Raw genomic sequence first — 18,546 nt, 5'->3', positions numbered from 1 at the left:
GGCCTGCCATCTAGTGGGCCTAGAGTAAAACAGAACGTCGAAATTTACGAGCAGACAGCCAGATGGCGTCAAATTGAAATGTCTGCACACGGTAGCTGAGGCCATAGATTATTATTATTATTATTATTATTATTATTATTATTATTATTATTATTATTATTATTATTATTATTACCTGACTTTTTTCTACTGCACTCCATTACTTTTGTTTTGGACTTATTCATTTTAATCTTAATTTCCTTAACCCAAGACTCTGTCCATACCACTCAGCAATTTCTCCAGATCTTTTGCAGACTCAGATTGGGAGTTCTCAAGCTGGTCTGCAGCCTTGTTTGTATGTGACTGGATCTCTGGTTCTCAGCTCCAGCTGGGAGGTGACCTTGTCAACTGCTGATGGCGTGGGTAGAGAAGGAGGGACTAAAGTGGGTGGTACTGAGGTGAGGCAAGAGGTGTTTGGGAGTGGTTTATTTCCTGTTTTTCGCTTTTTTATGACTTTGAATAACTCACCAAATAAAACATTTCGTTTTTCAGAAATCTCATTAATATTCCCTGTGGGGTTGAATCATTGGTCCAAATGAATAAAAATGTTCTTGAAAATATTAAGTAATACGCCTTTTAAGATCTTAAAGGTTAAAAGATTCAATGGTTTCCTATTGAAGCACACTACAATATGAAATAGACTGATCCATGCATGCTATAGGAGGATGTTTACCCCTAATTTGAATGTTTCTTATGCACACTTTGTTACACGAGACACATTTTAATTTGGTTTCCCATTACATCAAGACACTGTGTATTAACGTAACAACGAGCAATTTTAAGACTTTTATGTGATTGGTTAGCAATATTTAAAAAATTATATGATGTTTTTATGACTCAATAGATGTACTTTATATTTCATGTATTTTAATTTGTTGGTTCATTCCACAATTTTAATGGGTCATGCATTAATTACCCTATGGACATTTTAATTTCCATTGTTGCTCTTTTTAATAACCTAAATGTAATAACGGTTTAATACTTATGTTCTGTAAACTCAGAAACAAGTAACTTACATTATGTAGCTGAAGATGTCCACTAGGTGGATGTACTGATAATTTCTGTCAGGTGATGTCTCTTATCTGATTAAATAGTGTTTTGAATGGGTGGATACTTAACAATTACATATGTACCCGAATGTGTTGTACGTCAAACTGGAAGGCAGAAATATGGATAGCCCAGCGAGCCAGACGACCTGTATGTTGGGACTTACCCAGAACCCAACTCAAAGCTTGATTGTCTGTTTCCAATTCTAACTTGACATGTTTCAGATACACACGGAAATTTTATAGGGCAAAAAGAACTGCCAGGCCCTCTAGTTCGTAAACGGAGTATTTCACTTCCTAATAATTTATTATTATGAATTATTATAGTCCAACATACTGCTTTTGGTTCAGAGAGCCCCAAGTTTACCTCCTGGCCGCGCCAGAGATTTCAACCTTACGTGGTTAATTCCTCTGGCTCGGGGACAGATTGCTCGTAATGTCGCCAACATCCCTGCAACTCACATACAAGACTATCTTTCACCACAATAACACACAGTTTCCCATACACGGCAGATGCCGCCTACCCTCATTGGAGGGTCTGCCTCACGAGGGCTACACCAGGCTAGCAATAGACACACATAATTATTATTAACAAAATTTCGCATGTCAGATTTTTGTGGAGTCTAATGAGTAGTGAGAGGGAAAAAAGGAAGGAAGGAAGGAAGGAAGGAAGGAAGGAAGGAAGGAAGGAAGGAAGAAAGAAAGAAAGAAAGAAAGAAAGAAAGAAAGAAAGAAAGAGTAAAGGGGGGCACAAGAAATTTCATGCTCCAGAAGGGGGTCATGACATAAAAGGTTTGTGGAGGAATGCTCTACGGTCTGACACCATTGTTCACCATTTCGAATCCCATTGCTCAATAAAATGTTCACAATGAGAATGTTCACTGGCAGGATAGGAGAGGTGGTAAACAATTTCTAATCACTAAATTACATACCAAAAGCCTGGATTCAATTCCAAACCTCTTAGCAGTGTTCATTTGGAGAGAGAGCATATGGCCTGTTTATGGTGACTTGGTCATCGGATGGGGACATTAAGCCTTGAGCAGGCCCCTTGGTGCTATCTGACAGGAGTTGGCTACAAAGATTCATTTCACTTCATACCTGACCCCATAGAAAAACAAGACAAGGGTTGGACATACAAAACATCTGCATAGCTGATGGTATTTATTGGCTTCCCATTGATCTTCACCACGGGCAATAGGTTAATTGAAACATCAGAAATGTAGTTAAAACTAAATGCTTATTAGAAAGTATTTATTTTCTTTTTATTCCCACAAGCTTACAGAAATTAAAACTGCCCTTCATTCTGTATTGCTGTTTTGTCGCAACCTAGTACGTGCTATAAAAAGGGCAGAAGAGATGGTTGAAACCAACTATGTGTACTCAGATTGCATAGCTAATCTTGAAGGAGCAAATGTAATGAGCAGGATATAACAGCTTCTGACTTCCCTTCAATATTGTGTGAACATTTTTTATACACAAAGTGGGTTATCAAAGTCCATTCTGCTCCTTTTAAATCGCAAACAAGTTATTTTATGAAAAATCTCTGCAAGCCTATAGGGGGTTCCTCAGGCCGACAACGATATATAACTTGAAATATATGGTACCACACTGTTCAAAAACCAGAGAGAAATTTTTAAAAATTAGTATAAATTAATCATGCAATGCTTGCTTACTAGTCCATACCATCATCATTTCCCATTTCCAGCTTCCCGGGTCGGGTTGTGAATCAAGGACCTCCATCGATGCCTGGCCCTCCATCTTCTGGTTTTCCTCCCCTCTTCTTTATGCACTCCCACACTGAATCTGTCCATCTTTTTCAGGGTCTTCCTTGTGGTCTCTTTCTGGTTAACTTCACTGAGAAAACTTTTTTTGGCACACTCTCTTCTTCCATTCTCATCATGTACCCATACCATTTTAGCTTTGTTGTTTCAATCCTGTCTTGAAGTTTCAAGATCCCTGTCCTTTTCCTTATCTCTTCATTTCTAATTTCATACTTTCTGGCCTTGCCCTTGATACCTCTCAGGAATTTCATCTCCGCTGCCTGTATTCTACTCTCCTCTCGTACTGTTGTAGTCCACGATCCAACTGCATAAGTTAGTCAATCAATATGTCGATGCAACCACTAGTATGGGTTCACAATAGGTTGAATATAATACTTTCTTACATTTCTTCGGGACATCTTGGTTCTACAAAATACCCCTTACACTATGGTAGAAGCTGTTTGCTTGTTGTATTCTTTTCCCATTTTCCTTGGTTATCTTTCCATCTTCTGTGATCACACTTCCCAAGTACTTGAAACTTTTAACCACTTCGAGAATTTTACCATTCAGATTTATCTCTCCTCTTCCTTCCTTCCCGTTGTCATCACTACTGTTTTACTTTTCTTTGTGCTTACTTTCATCCCAAATTTCTCTCTCTCTTGATTCCATACATTTACTTGTTTTTGCACTTCCGTTTCATCCTCACCCCATATCACTATATCATCTGCAAACAACACGGCTTTTGTTGCCTGTCTTCCCAATCTCTGTTTAATGTTCTTATGAATTCCACTCTGTTAACTTGTTTTTTCTTAATGTGTTCCATACCAACTGACTGGGCACAATGTCATAAGCTTTCTCAATATCAATAAATGTCAACACTATGTCTTTTCCAAACTCCCATCTTTTATCCATCATATGTCTTAACGTAAAGATGAGGTCAAACTTTGATCTGTCTTTCCTAAAATCATACTGTTCTTCTTCCATTTCTCCTTCTAGCTTCCTCCTCAGTCTTCCTTCTGATACTCTCTCAAAGATCTTAGCTATATGGGCAATAAGGGTGATCCCTCTGTAGTTATTACATTCCTTTTTATCACATTTTTAAATATTGGGATAATTAAACACTTTCCCCACTCTTCTGGGATCTCTTTCTTCTTCCAGATTATTCTAAATAATCTATACAGCCACTGTAACCCTATTGGTCCTGCTGCTTTCATCATTTTCCGTAGTTACCTCATCAACTCCTGCTGCTTTACTGCTCTTCATCTTTTGTATGGCTTCCTCTATTTCTAACATCAATACCTCCTTTTCCTTGTTCTTCTTCTTTTCCCACTGTTTCTTCTTGCTCCTTCTCATCTACCAGTTCACTGTATTTAATAGCAATTCTGAGGAGTATTCTTCCCATCCTTTTAGTATGTCATCTCTCTGCGTCAATACCTGCCCTGTTCCAGTTTTTACAAATTTTGTATCTTCTCTATGTCTTAAACTATTCTTCACCTAACCATACAAAACCTTTTTACTTCCCTTTATATCCTCCTGTAAAGTTTATGTGAAACTTTCCCAGCCCTTCTGTTTCTCTTCTTGTACTATTTTTTTACATACCTTTTTTGGCTTCTTAATATTTCTGCCAATTCTCTATACTTTTGCTGCCTATCCACTTCTTCCAAGTCATTTGTTTCTGTTTAACTGCTTCCTTAGCTGGCTGTTCCACCAAGGAGTCTACTTTTCCTTTTTCCTCCAGAGGTGTTTACTGCACACTTTACAAAACCATTTCTGAAACATGGCCATTCCTGTTCCACACTGTTCATGTCATCTTTGGGTATTTCTTTCTTCAGATACTCTTGAAACTTTTCCCTCATTTCTTTCTCTTTTAACTTCCATCCCGTTATTTTTCTTTCCCTTTTTTCTATTAAATTTATTATTTTACCAAGTCTTAATTTGGCTTCCACCACTTTAAGGTCTCCTTCAAAATCTGCTCTTGGCATTGCTGTCACATTTTCCAGCTGTCTACGTTTCTCCCTCTCCTTGTCTTTCTATCTCCCCAACCATATCTAGTTATTGTTCATGAGTTCTTTTTTTCTAAACCACGTATTGCAAACAATTAATCTATTCCTTCTACAAAAATCTATTACCAAATCTCCTTCTTCATCTTGGTTTCCATAACTATAGGGCCAATTATCTCTTCTTTTCCCTGTCTGTCTGTTCCAATATATGCATTCATGTCTTCCATTATTATAAAATCTTTGTCTTCAATACAACTTTCCAGTTCTTCTAGAAACTCTTCTAAACATTCATCTGCATTTGCGATTGGGGTTCATAAACCTGTATAAAATCTTTGATTCCACTCTCAAGTCCAAGTCCATACCACAGTCTACTATAATATATCACAACTTTTGAGCACGTATCTCTGTTTGATGATGATGATGATGATGATGATGATGGTGATGATTGTTGTTGTTTTAATGAGCCTAGCATCTAGTTCATCGGCCCCTGCACCTCTCTTTAAAATATTATCTACATATACTTACAATGAGGTATTTGTTGCCTGTTGGTTGTCAAGACTAACTGTTTATTTGCGCTTGGATAAAACAGAGAGTAGCAAAATTAATATCATCCACAAATGTAAGCCATTATAAGAATTAGAAGTACCCTATAAGTTTTATGTTATAAAGAGAATGGAAGAGGAATGGTGGAAGGAGAGAGGAAGGCAGAGAAGTGTCAGAAATGCCCAAACCCGGTAGGAGCTGGGTAAGGGGAACAGAGGATGATATGTTATAAAGAGATTTCTATATAATTTATAAAGGTCTTATATTAATTAAGGTCTTATATAGAAAGATAGTATAGGTGGCCTTTCAATGAGAGTTGAAGCCAACATTCCTGAAGAATTTGGGTAAAAAAAGAAATTAGCTTGTCAGGCCTGGGAGGAAACATACGTGGAAGAATTGGAATTGATGAGGCAAGAACATTTCTATTTGAAGATAGCAGGGTACAAAGATGTGAAAAAGAAGAAAGTAAGTTCCATCAACCTGCAAAACCTGAAAAAATTAAGATGAATGCAAACGCAAATTGTATCCTTTTACAATTACTCCCTCTTCCAATTCTGACCTGTCATGTGTTCATCCTTTTATGTGTTCCTATCTTTCTATATATTACTTTCATTACATTATTTCAATTATCAAGGTGACAGCAAGAAGGAAGGAACTAGAGGCACAACGAATGACACGGATCTGCATGCAGGAAACAAAAATGGGCCATCTTAAAAAACTCTATAAAACTTATCAATAACACATAAAATTAACTACAGCAGATACAAGCATATCTTTAATGCAATCTATATCCATTTTATACACGAGTCATCCACTTGCAAACGCTGCTAAACAACTTTTTTTTCTATTTTTTAATATCAAGGGATGCCCTCTACATGGCTGTGAAATTTTTAATGTATATAAATTGAAGTGGCCAAAAGAAAGTTCCACCAATGAGCGAGCTGGCCGTGCAGTTAGGAACGCACAGCTGTGAGCTTGCATTTAGAAGATAAGTAGGTTCGAACCTCACTGTCGACGGTCTTGAAGATGGTTTTCTGTGGTTTCCTATTTTCACACCAGGCAAACGCTGGGGCTGTACCTTAATTACGGCCATGTTCACCTTCTTCCCCCTCCTAGCCCTTTCCTATCCCATCGTTGCCATAATACCTATCCGTGTCAGTGCGATGTAAAAAAAAGAAAAGAAAGTAAGTTCTGCCAACTTGCAAAACACGTTTTTGTATCAAATCAAATCAAATCAAATCAAATCCAATCCAATCCAATCCAATCAACCAACCAATCAATCAATCACTACTGATCTGTATTTAGGGCAGTCGCCCAGGTGGCGGATTCCCTATCTGTTGTTTTCCTACACTTTTCTTAAATTATTTCAAAGAAATTGGAAATTTATTGAACATCTCCCTTGGTAAGTTATTCCAATCCCTAATTCCCCTTATTATGAACAAGTATTTGCCCCAATTTGTCCTCTTGAATTCAAACTTTATCTTCATATTCTGATCTTTCCTACTTTTAAAGACACCACTCAAACTTATTCGTCTACTAATGTCATTCCACGCCATCTCTCCACTGACAGCTCGGAACATAACCATGTAACATTGTTGTTGTTGTTTGAGTCATCAGTCCATAGACTGGTTTGATGCAGCTTTCCATGCCACCCTATCCTGTGCTAACCTTTTCATTTCTACGTAACTATTGCATCCTACATCTGTTCTAATCTGCTTGTCATATCCATATCTTGGTCTACCCCTACCGTTCTTACCCCCTACACTTCCTTCAAAAACCAACTGAACAAGTCCTGGGTGTCTTAAGATGTGTCCTATCATTCTATCTCTTCTTCTCGTCAAATTTAGCCAAATCGATCTCCTCTCACCAATTCGATTCAGTATCTCTTCATTCGTGATTCGATCTATCCATCTCACCTTCAGCATTCTTCTGTAACACCACATTTCAAAAGCTTCTATTCTCTTTCTTTCTGAGCCAGTTATCGTCCATGTTTCACTTCCATACAATGCCACGCTCCACACGAAAGTCTTCAAAAACATCTTTCTAATTCCGATATCAATGTTAGAAGTAAGCAAATTTCTTTTCTTAAGAAAGCTCTTCCTTGCTTGTGCTAGTCTGCATTTTATGTCCTCCTTACTTCTGCCATCGTTAGTTATTTTACTACCCAAGTACCAATATTCATCTACTTCCTTTAAGACTTCATTTCCTAATCTAATATTTCCTGCATCACCTGCCTTTGTTCGACTGCACTCCATTACTTTTGTTTTGGACTTATTTATTTTCATCTTGTACTCCTTACCCAAGACTTCATCCATACCATTCAGCAACTTCTCGAGATCTTCTGCAGTCTCAGATAAAATAACAATATCATCGGCAAATCTCAAGGTTTTGATTTCCTCTCCTTGGACTGTGATTCCCTTTCCAAATTTCTCTTTGATTTCCTTTACTGCCTGTTCTATGTAAACATTGAAAAGGAGAGGGGACAAACTGCAGCCTTGCCTCACTCCTTTCTGGATTGCTGCTTCTTTTTCAAAGCCCTCGATTCTTATCACTGCAGACTGATTTTTATACAGATTGTAGATAATTCTTCGTTCTCGGTATCTGATCCCTATCATCTTCAGAATCATAAATAGCTTGGTCCAATCAACATTATCGAATGCCTTTTCTAGATCTACGAATGCCATGTACGTGGACTTGTCCTTCTTGATTCGATCCTCTAAGATCAGACGTAAAGTCAGGATAGCTTCACGTGTTCCTACATTTCTTCTGAACCCAAATTGATCTTCTCCCAACTCAGCTTCAACTTGTTTTTCCATTCTTCTGTAAATAATACGTGTTAAAATTTTGCAGGCATGAGATACTAAACTAATGGTGCGGTAGTTTTCACACCTGTCAGCACCGGCTTTCTTGGGAATAGGTATAACAACATTCTGCTGAAAATCGGATGGGACTTCTCCTGTCTCATACATCTTGCAGACTAAATGAAATAACCTTGCCATGCTGGTTTCTCCTAAGGCAGTCAGTAATTCAGAGGGAATATCATCAATTCCAGGTGCCTTGTTCCTGTTGAGTTCACTCACAGCTCTGTTAAACTCTGACCTCAAAATTGGGTCTCCCTTTTCATCAGCATCAACAGCCTCTTCATGTTCCAGAACCAAATTATCTACATCTTTACCTTGATACAACTGCTGGATATGCTCCTGCCATCTTTCTGCTTTGTCTTCTTTCCCTAGAAGTGGTTTTCCATCTGAGCTCTTAATATTCATACCCCTAGATTTCCTTTCTCCAAAGGTTTCCTTGATTTTCCTGTATGCAGCATCTACCTTTCCTAGGACCATACAGCCTTCGACATCCTTGCATTTCTCCTTCAGCCATTCTTCCTTAGCTGCCTTGCACTTTCTATCCACTTCATTCTTTAATCGCCTGTATTCTTTTCTGCCCTCTTCATTTCTAGCATTCTTGTATTTTCGTCGTTCATCAATCAGGTCTAGTATCTCCTGAGTTATCCACTGATTCTTAGTTGATCTTTTCTTCCTTCCTAACATTTCTTCAGCAGCCCTACTGACTTCATTTTTCATGACTCTCCACTCTTCCTCTATAGTGTTTCCTTCAGCCTTTTCATTTAGTCCTTGTGCAACATGTTCCTTGAAACAATCCCTCACATTCTTTTCTTTCAACTTGTCTAGATCCCATCTTTTTGCATTCTTTCCTTTCTTCAATTTCTTCAACTTCAGATGGCATTTCATGACCAACAAGTTGTGGTCAGAGTCCACGTCTGCTCCTGGGAAAGTTTTGCAATCCAACACCTGGTTTCTGAATCTCTGCCTAATCATAATGAAGTCTATTTGATACCTTCCAGTGTCTCCAGGTCTCGTCCACGTATACAGCATGTAACATGTAACATACCACCCTCATAACCATGTGCAGAGATCAGTACCCTTTATTTACAATCCCATTTAAGTGATACCCCAATGAAGATCTTTCCTTAAATTAACAACTAGGTACTTACCGTGATCCCCATACGTCTTCTTTCTCTCAAGTCTTCCCAGTCCAAACATTGCAACATTTTTGTAATGCTACTTTTTTGTCGGAAATCACCCAGAACAAATCGAGCTCCTTTCCTTTGGATTTTTTTCCAGTTCTTGAAACAAGTAATCCTGGTGATGGTCCCATACACTGGAACCATACTCTATTTGGGGTCTTATCAGAAACTTGTATGCCCTCTTCTTTACATCTTTACTACAACCCCTAAACACCCTCATAACCATGTGCAGAGATCAGTACCCTTTATTTACAATCCCATTTAAGTGATACCCCAATGAAGATCTTTCCTTAAATTAACAACTAGGTACTTACCGTGATCCCCATACGGAACTGTCACTCTGTCCGTCTCACAACATTATCAAGGTCATTTTGCAGTTGCTCACAATTCTGAAACTTATTTATTACTCTATACAGAATAACATCATCTGCAAAAAGCCTTATCTCAGATTCCACTTCTATACTCATATCATCTATATATATATATATATATATATATATATATATATATATATATATATATATATATATATATATATATATATATACACTGACTGACAGAGCAAATGCAACACCAAGAAGGAGTGGTCAGAACTTTATGCCAATTGCAGGGTAGACTGACGTCACTGAGGTATGCTCATGATGTGAAATGCGCCGCTGTGCTGCGCACGTAGCGAACGATAAATGGGACACGGCGTTGACGAATGGCCCACTTCGTACCGTGATTTCTCAGCCGACAGTCATTGTAGAACGTGTTGTCGTGTGCCACAGGACACGTGTATAGCTAAGAATGCCAGGCCGCCATCAACGGAGGCATTGCCAGCAGACAGACGACTTTACGAGGGGTATGGTGATCGGGCTGAGAAGGGCAGGTTGGGCGCTTCGTCAAATCGCAGCCGATACCCATAGGGATGTGTCCACGGTGCAGCGTCTGTGGCGAAGATGGTTGGCGCAGGGACATGTGGCACGTGCGAGGGGTCCAGGAGCAGCCCGAGTGACGTCAGCACGCGAGGATCGGCGCATCCGCCGCCAAGCGGTGGCAGCCCCGCACGCCACGTCAACCGCCATTCTTCAGCATGTGCAAGACACCCTGGCTGTTCCAATATCGACCAGAACAATTTCCCGTCGATTGGTTGAAGGAGGCCTGCACTCCCGGCGTCCGCTCAGAAGACTACCATTGACTCCACAGCATAGACGTGCACGCCTGGCATGGTGCCGGGCTAGAGCGACTTGGATGAGGGAATGGCGGAACGTCATGTTCTCCGATGAGTCACGCTTCTGTTCTGTCAGTGATAGTCACCGCAGACGAGTGTGGCGTCGGCGTGGAGAAAGGTCAAATCCGGCAGTAACTGTGGAGCGCCCTACCGCTAGACAACGCGGCATCATGGTTTGGGGCGCTATTGCGTATGATTCCACGTCACCTCTAGTGCGTATTCAAGGCACGTTAAATGCCCACCGCTACGTGCAGCATGTGCTGCAGCCGGTGGCACTCCCGTACCTTCAGGGTCTGCCCAATGCTCTGTTTCAGCAGGATAATGCCCGCCCACACAATGCTCGCATCTCCCAACAGGCTCTACGAGGTGTACAGATGCTTCCGTGGCCAGCGTACTCTCCGGATCTCTCACCAATCGAACACGTGTGGGATCTCATTGGACGCCGTTTGCAAACTCTGCCCCAGCCTCGTACGGACGACCAACTGTGGCAAATGGTTGACAGAGAATGGAGAACCATCCCTCAGGACACCATCCGCACTCTTATTGACTCTGTACCTCGACGTGTTTCTGCGTGCATCGCTGCTCGCGGTGGTCCTACATCCTACTGAGTCGATGCCGTGCGCATTGTGTAACCTGCATATCGGTTTGAAATTATTCGTCCGTGCCGTCTCTGTTTTTTACCCAACTTTCATCCCTTTCGAACCACTCCTTCTTGGTGTTGCATTTGCTCTGTCAGTCAGTGTATATAAGAAATCATAAAGGTCCAATAATACTGCCTTGAGGAATTCCCCTCTTAATTATTATGGGGTCAGATAAAGCTTCACCTACTCAAATTCTCTGGGATCTATTTTCTAGAAATATAACAACCCATTCAGTCACTCTTTTGTCTAGTCCAATTGCACTCATTTTTGTCAGTAGTCTCCCATGATCTACCCTATCAAATGCCTTAGGCAGGTCAATCGCAATGCAGTCCATTTGACCTCCTGAATCCAAGATATCTGCTATATCTTGCTGGTATCCTACAAGTTGAGCTTCTGTGGAATAACCTTTCCTAAACCCGAACTGCCTTCTATCGAACCAGTTATGAATTTTGCAAACATGTCTAATATAATGAGAAAGAATGCTTTCCCAAAGCTTACATGCAATGCATGTCAAACTGACTGGCCTGTAATTTTCAGCTTTATGCCTATCACCCTTTCCTTTGTATTCAGGGGCTACTATAGCAACTCTCGATTCAATTGTTATAACTCCTTCATGCAAACAATAATCTAGTCAAAACATTACTCAAGAGACACTGCGGAGACAACTGGGAAAACTAAAGTTCTTTTAGGACCTTTTCAAGGAACAGGACTGATTACTTGACAATGAAGGTAACAACAAGGATGGAGAGTTGTTTGATTCGATGGTTGTTTAAGACGAGATTACTTGACCAGTTTCAACAAAGTAGTATGTTTTTAAAATGAAGATTTGACTGTTAACAGTTTTTTTTTTTTTTGCTAGTGGTTTTACATCGCACCGACACAATTAGGTCTTATGGCGACGATGGGATAGGAAAGGGCTAGGAGTTGGAAGGAAGTGACTGTGGCCTTAATTAAGGTACAGCCCCAGCATTTGCCCGGTGTGAAAATGGGAAACCACGGAAAACCATCTTCAGAGCTGCCGACAGTGGGATTCGATCCCACTGTCTCCCGGATGCAAGCTCACAGCTACGCGCTCCTAACCACACGGCCAACTCGCCCAGTACTGCTAACAGTAACGAACGTTCTTGAATTCATTACTTTTACAGTTTTGAACTACCTGTGTTTGCTATATTTCTTTTCCAATCCTTTACTAAGATTTTTCAGTTAATATTTTGGTCCCTCCCCTGCAAACAATGTGACCCTGCCATGGTGGAGAGGCTTGTGTGTCCAATGAAGCAGACAGCCGAGTCGCAGTTGCAACCATATCGGATGGGTATCTGTTGAAAGACCAGACTAACGAATAGTTCATCGAAAGGGGGGATAGCAGCCTTTCCGAATTTACAAGGGCGGGAGTCTTGATAATGGACTCAACATGGTTTAGCTGTGTTGATACTCCTACATGGCTGAAAGCAACGGGAAACTACAACCGTAACTAACTCCCGAGGACATGCAGCTCTCTCTGTATGAATGAAATACTGATGATTGCCCCCTCTCGTATAGTCCCCACCCGGAGATCCGAATGGGGGACTATTTTACCTCCGGAATATTTTACCCGGGAGGAAGATCGATACTGGCATTCTGCGAGTTGGAGTGTGGGATGTTAGAAGTTTGAATCCCTGTGGTAGGTTAGAGAATCTGAAAAGGGAGATGGATAGACTTAAGTTAGATGTAGTTGGTATAAGTGAAGTACATTGTCTGTAACAGCAGGATTTTTGGTCAGGCGACTAGAATTATCAACACAAAATCAAACGAGGGGGGGGAAGGCAGGAGTTAGTTTAATAATGGATAAGAAAATAGGTCAGCAGATAAGCTACTACGACCAGAATAGTAAAAGGATTTGTCGCCATTGATGATTTCACGGCCCAGTAAAAGGATTATTGTTGTTACGATAGACACCAAACTAATGCCCACCACAACACTCAGTGTTCTCCCCAGAACCTTTTTAATGGACGGACCGCCCTGCTGTTTTTACAGACCACCTGGCTAAAATAACCTAGATATGTGCTAGTTTCATTATATAAATATATATTTGAGTCATTGGGTGTTCCAAATTTAAATACTGTAAAACTGTTTATTTATGACAAATCAGCATTACTGTTAGAATTAATAGTTTAAATGTTTAACTTAAATATCACATAGAGTTGTGTGCGAGCGGTGCCTGGATTGGTGTGGAATCACATGCGATTCCGCATGACGTCACAAACCCGTATGGCACTCCACAGCAATGAAATGGTAAGCCCCCGTGTTACATGGTATGAACGAACAGTAGAACACTAGAAGTTCAAAAGAGTGTGTTATGTGATTGTTTGTGATAACGCTAAAATAGTCCATTTTTGCAGTTAATGTTTACCTGTCCAATTATTATTGCCCTGACAAGGGAACTGTCCATACTGTCATATCGAAATCGACAATGAAATTTCGCAGAGACCATAAGGGGACCGATAAAATAGCGATGTACAATTTTCTTTTTTTTCTTTTGCCAGTTGCTTTACGTCGTCGCACCGACACAGATAGGTCTTATGGCGACGATGGGATTGGAAAGGGCTAGGTGTTGGAAGGAAGCGGCCAAGGCCTTAATTAAGGTACAACCCCAGCATTTGCCTGGTGTGAAAATGGGGAAACCACGGAAAACCATTTTCAGGGCTGCCGATAGTGGGGTTCGAACCTACTATCTCCCAAATACTGGATACTGGCCGCACTTAAGCGAATGCAGCTATCGAGCTCGGTTACAAAAATTTAGCTGCCATTTCGGACTGGAAGGTTTTGAAATCTTGATACAAAATCCGTGTGACAACGCAGCTTACTGGACAACCCTTGCTTTTTGCTGGCTCGCGCAGCACACAGCGGAGTGGAGTGGAGTTGCAGTTTTGCTGGAGAGAGAGAGAATGAACTGTCAGGCTGCCACGCACCAAGGTCACTTTATTGTTATGGAACGAGTGTGAAACAAAAATGAGGTGCGTTAATCGCATGAAAAAACACAAATATTTTTGGCACCATGCACAACGAATATGCACTTTGAGGCCACATCGTTTTTCACAGTTTTCTTTACTTGTTTGAAGGCAATATTTCACACGCACTTCAAACTCGGAAGGTCTCTCCGTTGTATAATTAGTTGCGAACCACGAATATTTAATCATGTCCTAGAACCGTGGGACCCGTCTAAGGCATTTGATAGGGTGGATCATGAGAGACTACTGGCAAAAATGAGAGCAATTGGACTAGACAACAGAGTGACTGAATGGGTGCCTATATTTCTAGATAACAGATCTCAGAGAGTTAGAGTAGGCGAAGCTTTATCTGACCCTGTAATAATTGAGAGGGGAATTCCTCAAGGTAGTATTATTGGACCTTTATGTTTTCTTATATATATAAATTATGAGTAAAGAACTAGAATCAGAGATAAGGCTTTTTGAGGATGATGTTACTCTCTATAGAGTAATAAATAAGTTACAAGATTGTGAGCAACAGCAAAATGACCTCGATAATGTTGTGAGATGGACAGCAGGCAAGGGTATGGTGATAAACAGGGTTAAATTCAAGTTGTGAGTTTCACAAATAGGAACAGTCCTTTTAGTGAAAGCATGGACAGTGACCACAGATTGTTGGTAGTAGACTTCAAACATAAGACAAATGAAATGCAGAAACTTATTACGAAAAAACCAAGGATTAAAACTTGGAAGTTGCAAGAAGTCTAAATAAAGGAAGAATACAAACTAAGGATTCAACAGAGTTTGCCGAAGTGTGAAGTAACCAGCGTTAATGAAGAATGGAAGGCCTTCAAAGACACCTTTGTGGGAGAAGCCAAAAACCTATGTGGAGTTATAAGTTCTATCAAAAGAAAAAAGGAGACACCATGGTGGAATGATAGAGTGAAAACAGCAGTGAAAGAAAGAAATCAAATAAAGAAGGCACTGGACAAGGAGAAACAAAAACAGGGACAAGAACGAAATGAACAAGAAATACAAAGACTTCAAGGAGTATACAGGAACAAGAAACTTGCTGTAAAGAACATTGTAAGGGAAGAAAAAGAGAAGAAATGGAATGAGTTTGCAGACAAACTGGAAGAGGACAGTAGAGGAAATATGAAATTGCTATACAGAGTAGTGAAAAACAAGCGAAGGGACCAAGAGACCATAAATGCAATAGAATGTGATGATGGAACTCTGTCACAAGAAGAGGGAGAAATTAAACAAGAACTCAAGATCTATTTCGAAAAGCTGCTGAATGGAGATACAGAAAACATAACAACGGATAGAGGAGAGCCAAGTCGAGGAACCACAACTGAACCACCAATTACATGGCTTGAGGTTGAAAATGCGCTCAAGAGCATGAAGAAGGGAAAGGCAATGGGCGTAGATGAACTAAGTGCAGATATGCTGAAAGCAGCGGGAGTTCCAGGAATCCAATGGCTCTATAAACTGCTCAACAAGATATGGGAGGAAAATACTATTCCTGAGGACTGGAAGATGGGCATCATTGTACCTCTGTTCAAGAAAGGAAGCCGACGAAAATGTACTAATTACCGTGGTATCACACTACTGTCTCATGTCCTGAAAATATTGGAAAAAATAATAGAGACCAAATCAGAGATATTGTTGAACCAATTTTGGAAGAAGAGCAGTATGGTTTCAGACCAGGAAGGTCAACTACAGACCTTATATTTGCAATTAGGATGCTAATGGAAAAATACTGGGAGAAGAACAAGCCTTTATTCCTAATAATTTTGGACATTGAGAAAGCATACAATAGTGTACCAAGGGCAAGAATTTGGCAATGCATGAAAGAACTTCAAGTGTGAGAAGCCTCATAGACAAAGTGAAAATGTTGTATAGTGGGAACAGAAGCTGTATTCAAGTAGGATGTGGTTTGTCAGACTGGTTTGAAACAAAGCGAGGAGTGCAGCAGGGCAGCTCATTGTCACCACTTCTATTTATTATTAATTAATTTTATTTAACGCTCACAATGTGCAAAGAATTACTATATAAATCATTAGTCTTCGTTGCAAAATTTCACCAGTGATTCTGATCGCTGTTTACAATTTAAAACATGGTACCTAGTACAGTGTGCACCACATCTTAAACATACACAGTTCAAACCTGGTTCATGATAACGCTTTATATTACACAGTTTATAATGGAACCCATGAACGGAGAACCTTGTCAGCAGGTGTCGCAGTTCATATCCACCTTGAACCCACTCGCGATTTAGCATGGCATCGGTAGAGTAGAAATCTTCCTAGATGTCAGCCTTCTTCGATCGTAGGTCTCGAAGCAGATGTATATAGGGTGTTGTTGCTGGAAGTAACAACTGTAACCTTAGCTCTTCCACATAAAATCCCTCTCTGGATAGCTCATACACGAGCCGGGAAGGAGAATATTTGGAGAGGCGCAGAGCCCGTTTCAAGTACATTGCCTTCAACTTCTCGATTTTATCTAACTGTTTCATACTCAAATGTTCCCAAATGTTTTCCAAGCCATATGTTGCTATAGGGATGATTTTTAGATGAAAGAGTTTTATGGCCGTTTCTAAAGACAAGTTTCTCAGGTGCTTAATGTCAGATATTGCTTTCATAGATGCATTTAGACGGTCTATGAGATGGAGGGTAAAAACATTACCTTGGGTTTGAAAAATTACATCCAAGTATTTGAAATGCTTTACGGACTTAAGTTCTTGGTCTTCATAATAGAAGATTCCATGAGGTCCCCCTCTTCTAAACGTCATGGACACTGTTTTTTCTACATTCAGTTTGAGCTCATTTTTCTTTATCCAGCCTACTATTTGGTTGAATGATTCCTGGAGTTCCTTCTCTGACGTTGATGTTAAGACCATATCATCAGCGTACATTAATAGTTTGACGCTTTCCTGGTTTACCAAATCTACTATGTCTGCTGTCGCAATGATGAATAATAATGGACTTAACGGGTCTCCCTTCTATTTATTATTGTAATGGATGTAGTAATGAAATCTATTAAAAGGAAAGAACATGGAGATATCAAAGCCTTCACATTTGCAGATGATGTTGCGATCTGGAGTGACTCAGAAGATGAATTGGGAGAGAGAATACAAAGCTGGAATGAGGAGTTTAAGAAATATGGTTTAAACATCAGCAAGACCAAGACGGTGGTGATGAAAGTGTATGGGGAAGGAGCAGAACCAATAGCCATGTTAAATGAAGCTCAACTGGACAGCGTTCCAGTTTTCAAATACTTGGGTAGCGTTATATCAAATGACAACCTAGCAAAACATGAGGTGAACAATCGAATCAATAAGGCAACACAATTCTACCACCAGGTAAGACACCTGCTGTGGGATGAGCAAATACCCATGAAAACAAAAATGACATTGTACAAGTCCTATTATACACCAATTCTTACATACAGTCTCGAAACCACAACACTGACCAATAGAGATAATTCCAAACTTCAGGCAGCTGAAATGAAATTCCTACGTACTATGATCCAGAAAACCAGGAAAGACAAGATTAGGAATGAGAAAATTAGAGAAGAAGTAGGAATAAACAATTCTCTCCTAAATAAGATTCAGATATCAAGACTGAAGTGGTTTGGTCACATGAAGAGGATGCCAGTAAACAGAACTGCAAGGAAGGAATTTGACAGAAAGGTAGAAGGAAGACGACCCGTGGGAAGGCCACGAAGGAAATGGATAGATTTAGATAAGAGCGATGTAATGCTGAGAGGTCATGATTGGGACAAGTTGGTGGAGGAAGAATGGTACAAGGACAGGATGAGATGGAGGAGGCTCATATACCACACCCGGGAAACTGGAGATGGTTTAGGATGATGATGATGACTGCGGGAGTGAAAGTTTCTTACGGGAGTCATTGTAAGTACCTAGGTGTTAATATAAGGAAAGATCTTCATTGGGGTAATCACATAAATGGGATTGTAAATAAAGTGTACAGATCTGTACGCATGGTTATGAGGGTGTTTAGGGGTTGTAATAAGGATGTAAAGGAGAGGACACATAAGTCTCTGGTAAGACCCCAACTAGAGTAAGATTAGCCAACTCGTCCACGTGATTTTGAAGTAAGGAAAGCAATGAGCGTACTATTCACAACTAAACTTAGGGATAGCAAGAAGTGACATCTTTGTAATTCAAGTTGAAATGTTCCACGGCACGTGAGACTTGCTCTTTGTTTAAAGGGGCCTACCATCTAAGTCATTGGCCTGGTATGTGAGACTGCTGCTAAAATATGTGAAATG

The 18,546-nt window shown here is 40.2% G+C and overlaps 1 protein-coding gene across 2 annotated transcripts in view; it reads right to left on the bottom strand.

Moving 5' to 3' along the window:
* Positions 1-18,546, bottom strand: part of LOC136863836 (tubulin epsilon chain) — a 168,447-nt gene that overhangs the window by 148,980 nt on the left and 921 nt on the right. The window lies entirely within an intron of this gene.

The sequence above is a fragment of the Anabrus simplex genome, chromosome 1 (assembly GCF_040414725.1).
Source record: "Anabrus simplex isolate iqAnaSimp1 chromosome 1, ASM4041472v1, whole genome shotgun sequence".
NCBI lineage: Eukaryota > Metazoa > Arthropoda > Insecta > Orthoptera > Tettigoniidae > Anabrus > Anabrus simplex.
This window is presented reverse-complemented; position numbering and strand designations above follow the sequence as displayed.